Here is a 9,155-nt window from a genome sequence, read left to right on the forward strand (position 1 = left end):
TCAATCCACATTTAGATTTTTACATATTACAAGAATACTAAATTGATAACATAAAAAATTAAGTTGGGTCTCTTTTCAAATGAGAATTCTATGCGTGGAGATTTTTACATCATGCTTTATATACTTCATCTCGAGAAGAGCATAACATTTTAAACTACTAAGGTATTAATTAGTAATTCATAAAATAAACTTTAATTCCTCTCTTAGTTACTTTTATGCACTTGAAAGATATGAAATATTTTTTTAAAATTTAAATCTTAATAGTATCATATAAACTATAAGTATCATGTCAAAATATGATAATATTCTTATAAAATATTTACTTTTTGTATATAACAAGCATAGTTTATAAATTGTATGATGTCACGATTCTTTATTCATATTTTATACATTTCACTTCTTCCATTTTATACATTATTAGATACTACGGAAGTTGCTATATACAATGAAAATTTCAGTTTATATGAAAAGTGTTAAAATAATATAGCCTTATGTAAAAAATATAATTGAACCTAATCTTTATATTACCTCACTCCATTGATGAATAATTCATCCATCTACACATTACTTTAATAATGCAAAATTTATTTTTTTTACGAATAATGAAATGTTAGTCCATCGCGTTTCGAAGACAACTTCTTATTAGCGTAACGATCTTCCTTCTTTTAATGACAATGCAATTTTTTGCACTAGCATATAAAGAGATTGCTCCAACATCATAATGAGAATTGGAATAGTTGGCAAAAATCTTATATTAGTAATAATATAGTTTCACTTGCTTAAGATATTTGGAATAATATACTATCACACATTGTACATGTTTCGATGTTAAAACTTATGATTAATAACACCAAGTTCACCTCAATGTGGACCATAAATATAAGTGGTTTGTGAAAATTTGTCGAGTTTTTTTAATGCCATCAAGATAGCTTTTTTTTAAACTAATTATGTTTTATTATTCAACATTTTAGATAATATCATATGATTGTCAAAATTTAGATAATATCATTTTTTTACTAACATCAATTACTTTTATTTTTTAGCTATAGCTATCAAAGAGGTGATAGTTGGGGATGAGATTAGATCTATTGATATTAAACATTTATTCATACCTTTCCTTTATAATCTAGTACACCTTACATCTCCTTGAGCTATTTTTTTCTAATATCATAAAAAATAAATTTTAATGCTTTATGCATTATCATTATAATAATATGTGATGAATAAAAAATGATAAAATAAAAGTCTCTAATAATATCGATAAAATTGATATGGTTATATGACTAATTGAGGAAAAAATGACCCAAATGATATTATAAATATCAATTTTGAGCAGTTATATATTGTCAATAATCATGACAAGTATTATTATATCAAAAAATGCTCTCTTTCTATTTTTAGGAATAGAAACATCCAAGTTTATAAGAAAAGAAGTTTTGACATCACTATTATCACATTAAATGAAGTTACATCATTATGTTGCAGAAATTTTCCAACATGATGGATATTTTTTTCGATATTATTCAATTATATAGTTTATTATTGTAAATGTCCAATTCTTGTAATTGGGCTATATTTTCAATTTCCTCTACAAATGCAAACCAATGTACATGACACTAACTCTATTAAAGTACAATTATATTATTAGCTACTAGGTTTTGATAATGAATAACGTAGTCGCTAGTTAAACGAATAAATTCTCAGTTCAAGTCACTAGCATTTACCGATTCGAAACATTTATATACAAAGAAACTCTTAAAACTTTATAAGTTACCTATAATAAAATAATCTTAGAGCATTAGAATTTGCCAATCTTAAAATTTAAGTGGTTGTAATGTCAATGTTTGCAAAACAAATATTTAAGATATTTTTATAAACTATCAAATTTATCTTCTAAGATTTTGATTATGTTTGACTTTTTAGTTCACACCTTTATACCATTGATTATTAAAATTCATCTTTGTTATTCAACATGAGAGAAACAAATTAACACAAAATGAAAAATATTTTTTGACAAATATTTCTAACTTTGTCATGTTTGTTTAAACTCATGATAACCTCATATTATGATTCAAATTATCATGATGTATTTGATGTTTATTGAAATGTTTTGTGCTTTTGATATAAAATAATGAACAAACTTCTCCAATGAGTCAATTTGACAGTAATTTCATCCACATTTTGATATTTTTAACTTGTACAAAAAAGATCATCAACTAGTTTTATGAAGAAGGTGAATTAGATATTATTCAAATCATAATTTCTAAGAGTGAGAATTTTTTCACCATGTTTAGATTTTCAGAAATTACAAGAAAATTGATCGTCAAAAAAATTAAGTTAGTTCTATTTTCAAATAAGATTTCTATGTGTAGAGTTTAGAACCATGCCTCGTGTAATTGATCACAAAAAACGCAAAAAGAATTGGATGACTAAAGTATTACTAGCTAATTTACAAAAGAAATGTTTAATCCTCTCTCCCTTATATGTATGCACTTCAAGGATATGGAATAAGTTTTTTTCAACTTACCTTACAACAATCTTATATTGTTACATAAAGTATAAGAATTATGTTAAAAGATGACATTATTTCTATAAAATATTTAATTAATAAATATAACAAGCATTCAGTATAAGGTCACAATTCTTTATTTAATTTATATACTTTCTCCTTCTACTATGAGATATGTTATTGCATACAAAAAAGTTATAATATTCAATGATGATTTCAGTTTCTAGATGATCATGGTCAGTTTCAAAAAACTAAAACCTTATGTATAACGTATAATTGATCTTAATCTTTAAAGCAACTCACTCTTGTGATGAACAATTCATCCATCTAGAGATATTACCTAAATATTGTAAATTTTTTTACAAATAATCAAGTGTTGGCCTATCATGTTTCTAAGACAACTTCTCATTAGCCTGATGGTATTTCTCCTCTTAATGACAATGTAATTTTTTCTGGTAATCCGATGAACTTTCTCCAACATCATCTTCAGCATTAGATGAGTTGGCAAAAATCTGAAGTCAATAATAATTATTATTTATTTGTTTATAGTATTTGAAATATCATATTATTCAGCATTATTTTAGTTTTGATATTAAAACTAATGAGAAATAACACCAAGTTCTAATAAATGTGGACCATATGTTACGTGAAGAGTTATCTTCAATTCTTTTCATGAAAATCTAAAAGCTTATTTTTTTACTAATTTTTCTATATTCGATAATAGTTTTTATTGCTTCGTATGTTTTTTTAAATTTATATCTTGTTTTAAAATATTTTACTAATTGAATTAATTTTGTTCTTTAGCCATTGCTATCAAAGAGGCTATAGTTGGAGATTACATTAAATCATTTGATATAAAACATTTTATCATTCCTCCTCTACATAATCATGTAGTCCCTATACACTTATAGGCTCATTGTCTTAATATCATAAATAATAAACCATTATGCGTTGTCATTATTTTACATCGAGATGAACTAAAAATTATTAAAATACATGTGTCTCAATTATTATCGATAAAATTGAAATAGTTGAATGTTTGCTTGTAGATAACCCAAATAAAATTTCAAATATTAATTTTCATCCGTGTAAAGCATTATTATAACAATCGGTTCTATGTTTTCTTGAAAAGAAGGCTGGATATAACTATTACCACATAAAATATAGTTATATCATTATATTACATAATTGTTCAAATATAATGTATTGTTTCTCAATATTGTTTAATTATATAGTCTATTGCCATAAATTGACAATTCGTGAGATCGGGTTAGAGTCCCAATTTCCACTACAAAAGTAAACCAACAAACAAAATCCTCGCTTCATTATATTAAAAGAATATTCTAAGCTCTTATATTTTAAAGATGAATAACTTACATGATAATTAAATGAAAAATTTTAATTTCATGTCACTTATTGGTATTTAGTTGAAACATTGCTACAAAAAGAAAGTACAAATACCTTTTTAGTTGGCCATGATAAACTAGCATTGGACCGTTAAAATACACTTATCCTGAACTTTAAGTGTTTATAATCTTAGAGTAGGCAAAACTAAAGTTTTGTAAATTTTTTATACAATTGTGACATTTTAGATTTTTAATATGTTTGACTTTTTAGTTCACTCCTTTTAATAATACATTATTGAAAATTTATCTTTTTAGGATTTGGGTAAAAGAATTAACATAAAAGCAAAGATAAATAATTACAAATATTTTTGGGTTTATTATCCATAAATACAACATTGATATCATAATATTTTGATTTAAATTACCATGAGATAATAGATGTTTGTTTTAAAATATTATTCTTCTCATATAATATAATCAACAAAGGACTCGAACAAGTTAAGCTTCAATCAATACATCTGTATTTTAATATTTTTAACTTGTACGAAGAGAATAATCAACTATATTCCTGAATAAGGTGAACAAGATATTAATTAAATATAAAATTATAATAGTGAGAATTGTCAATCCACATTTATATTTTTACATATTATAAGAATACTAAATCGACAACATAAAAAATTAAGTTGAGTCTCTTTTCAAATAAGAATTCTATGTGTGGAGAGTTTTACACCGTACTTTATATACTTCATCTCGAGAAGAGCATAACTTGTTAAACTACTAAGGTATTAATTAGTAATTCACGTAGTAAACTTTAATTCCTCTCTTAGTTAATTTTATGTACTTGAAAGATATGAAATAATTTTTTTTAAATTTAAATCTTAATAGTATTATATAAACTATAAGTATCATGTCTAAAGATGATAATATTCTTATAAAATATTTACTTTATGGATATAATAAGCATAGTTTATAAATTGTATGATGTCACGATTCTTTATTCAACTTTTATACCTTTCACTTATTTCATTTTATACATTATTAGATACTACAGAAGTTGTAATATACAATGAAGATTTCAGTTTACATGAAAAGTGTTAAAATAATATAGCCTTATGCATAAAATTCAATTGAACTTAATCTTTATATTACCTCACTCTTATGATGAATAATTCATCCATCTACACATTACTTTAATAATGCAAAATTTATTTTTTTTTACGAATAATGAAATGTTAGTCCATCGCGTTTCGAAGACAACTTCTTATTGGCGTAACGATCTTTCTTCTTTTAATGATAATGCAATTTTTTGCACTAGCATATAAAAAGATTGCTCCAACATCATCATGAAAAATAGAATAGTTGGCTAAAATCTTATATTAGTAATAATATAGTTTCACTTGCTTAAGATATTTGAAATAATATACGATCACACATTATACATATTTCGATGTTAAAACTTATGATTAATAACACTAAATTCACCTCAATGTGGACCATAAATATAAGTGGTTTGTGAAAATTTATCTAGTTTATTTAATGCCATCAAGAAAGATTTTATTTAAACTAATTATGCTATATTATTCAACATTATAGATAATATCATATGATTATTAAAATGTATATCTTCTTTCAAAATATTTTACTACAATGAATTACTTTTATTTTTTAGTCATTGCTATCAAAGAGGCGATAGTTGGGGATGAGATCAAATCTATTAATATTAAACATTAATTCATACCTCCCATTTATACTCTAGTACACCTTACATCTCCTTGAGTTAATTTTTTCTTATATCATAAAAAATAAAATTTAATACATTATACATTATACATTATCATTATCATAATATGTGATAAATAAAAAATGATAAAATTAATATGGTTAAATGACTACTTGAGGAAAAATGACCCAAATGATATTATAAGTATTATTATATCAAAAAATGTACTCTTTCTATTTTTAGAAATAGAAACATCCAAATTTATAGAAAAGAAGTTTTAACATCACTACTATCACAATAAATCAAATTATATCATTATGTTGCAGAAATTTTCTAACATGATGGATATTTTTTTTTATATTATTCAATTATATAGTTTATTATTGTAAATGTCCAATTCTTGTAATAGGGGTAGATTTTCAATTTCCTCGACAAATGCAAACAAATGTACATAACACTAACTCTATTAAAGTACAATTATATTATTGGCTACTAGGTTTTGATAAAGAATAACGTAGTCGCTAGTTAAACGAACAAATTCTCAGTTCAAGTCACTAGCATTTACCAATTCAAAACATTTCTATAACAAGAAAATCTCAATACATTATAAGTTACCTATAATAAAATAATCTTAGAGAATTAGAATTTGCTCAACTTGAAATTTAAGTGATTGTAATGTCAATGTTGGCAAAACAAATATTTAAGATATTTTTATAAAATATCAAATTTGTCTTCTTATATTTTGCTTATGTTTGACTTTTTAGTTCACACCTTCATACAATTTATTATTAAAATTTATCTTTGTTATTCGTCATGAGGGAAACAAATTAACACAAAATGAAAGATATTTTTTTACAAATATTTTTAACTTTGTCATGTTTGTTTAAAATCAAGTTAACATCATATTATAACTCAAATTATCATGATATAATTGATGTTTATTGAAATGTGTTGTGCTTTTGATATAAAATAATAAACAAACATCTCCAATAAGTCAAATTGACAATAATTTCATCCACATTTTGATATTTTTAACTTATACGAAGAAAATAATCAACTAGGTTTATGAAGAAGGTGAACTAAATATTATTCAAATTATAATTTCTAAGAGTGAGAATTTTTGCACCATGTTTAGATTTTCAGAAATTACAAGAAAGTTTATCGTCAAAAGAATTAAGTTAGTTCTAATTTCAAATAAGATTTCTATGTGTGGAGTTTAGAACCATGTCTCGTGTAATTGATTACAAAAAGAGCATAAAGTATTGGATGACTAATGGATTACTAGCTAATTTACAAAAGAGATGTTTATTCTCTCTCAGTTATATTTATGCACTTGAAGGATATGGATTAGATTTTTTTCAACTTACCTTACAAAAATCTTAGATTGTTACATAAAGTATAAGCATTATGTTAAAAGATGATATTATTTCTATAAAATATTTAATTAATAAATATAACAAGCATAGTGTATAAGGTCATAATTATTTATTTAATTTATATACATTTCCCTTCTACCATGAGATATGTTATTGCATATAAAAAAGTTACAATATACAATAATGATTTCAGTTTCTAGATGACCATGGTCAGTTTAAAAAAACTAAAACCTTATTTATAACGTTTAATTGATCATAATCTTTAAAGCAACTCATTCTGTGATGAACAATTAATCCATCTAGAGATATTACTTCAATATTATAAATTTTTTTTACAAATAATCAAGGGTTGGCCTATTTTGTTTCTAAGACAAATTCTCATTAGCCTGATGGTCTTCCTCCTCTTCACGACAATGATATTTTTTCTAGTAGCCTCTGATGTGCTTGCTCCTATATCATCTTCAACATTAGAAGAGTTGGCAAAAATCTTAGATTAGTAATAATTATTATTTATTTATTTATAGTATTTGAAATACCGTATTATCTAGCATTATTGTAGTTTTGATATTAAACTAATGATAAATGATACCAAGTTCTACTAAATGTAGACCATATAGGAAATATATTACGTGAAGAGTTATCTTCAATTCTTTTCATGCAAATCTAAAATCTTGTTTGTTTTACTAATTTTGCTATATTCGACAATAGTTTTTATTGCTTCGTATGCTTATTAAAATTTATATCTTGTTTTAAAATATTTTACAAATTGAATTAATTTTGTTCTTTAGCCATTGCTATCAAAGAGGCTATAGCTGGAGATGACGTCAAATCATTCGATATAAAACCTTTTATAATTTCTCCTCTACATAATCTTGTAGTCCCTATACACCTATAGGCTCATTGTCTTAATATCATAAATAATAAACTGTAATGCATTATGCATTGTCATTATTTTACTTCGAGATAAACTAAAAATTATTAAAATACATGTGTCTAAAAAATTATCGATAAAATTGAAATAGTTAAATGTTTGCTTATAGAAAAGATAACCCAAATAATTGTTCCAATATAATGTATTGTTTCTCAATATTATTTAATTATATAGTCTATTACTGACAATTCGTGAGAGCGGGTTAGAGTTCCAATTTCCACTACAAAAGTAGACCAACACAAAAAATCCTCACTCCATTATATTATAACAATATTCTAAGCTCTTACATTTTAATGATGAATAACTTACATGATAGTTAAATGAAAAAATTTTAATTTCAAGTCACTGGTTGGTAATGAGTTGATACATTGCTATAAAAAGAAAGTATAAATACCATTTTAGTTACCCATGATAAACTAGCATTGGACCATTAAAATACACTCATCCTGAACTTTAAGTGGTTATAATCTTAGAATAGGTAAAACTAAAGTTTTGTTAAATTTTTATACAATTGTGTCATTTTAGATTTTTAATATGTTTGACTTTTTAGTTCACTCCTTTTAACAATACATTATTAAAATTTATCTTTTTTTAGGATTTGAGTAAAAGAATTAGCATAAAAGCAAAGATAAATAATTGTAAATATTTTCAGGTTTATTATCTATAAATATAATATTGATAACATCATATTTTGATTTAAATTATTATGAGATAATATATGTTTATTGTAAATATTATTTTTCTGATATAAAATAATCAACAAAGGACTTGAACAAGTCATGTTGACAATCAATACTTCCGTATTTTAATATTTTTAACTTGTTCAAAAATGATCATCAATTATATTCCTGAACAATGTGAATAAGATATTATTCAAATATAAAATTGTAATAGTGAAAATTTTCAATCCATATTTAGATTTTTACATATTATAAGAATACTAAATTGACAACATAAAAATTTAAGTTGGGTCTCTTTTTAAATAAGAATTCTATGCGTGGAGAGTTTTACACTATTTTGTATATACTTTATCTCAAAAAGGGCATAACATATTAAACTACTAAGGTATTAATTAGTAATTCACAAAGTAAACTTTAATTCCTCTCTTAGTTACTTTTATGCACTTGAATGATATGAAATAATTTTTTAAAATTTAAATCTTAATAGTGATATATAAACTATAAGTATCATGTGAAAAGATGATAATATTCTAATAAAATATTTACTTTATGGATATAACAAGCATAGTTTATAAACTGTATGATGTCAT

The sequence above is a fragment of the Musa acuminata genome, chromosome BXJ1-1 (genome assembly GCF_036884655.1).
Source record: "Musa acuminata AAA Group cultivar baxijiao chromosome BXJ1-1, Cavendish_Baxijiao_AAA, whole genome shotgun sequence".
NCBI classification, from domain to species: domain Eukaryota; kingdom Viridiplantae; phylum Streptophyta; class Magnoliopsida; order Zingiberales; family Musaceae; genus Musa; species Musa acuminata.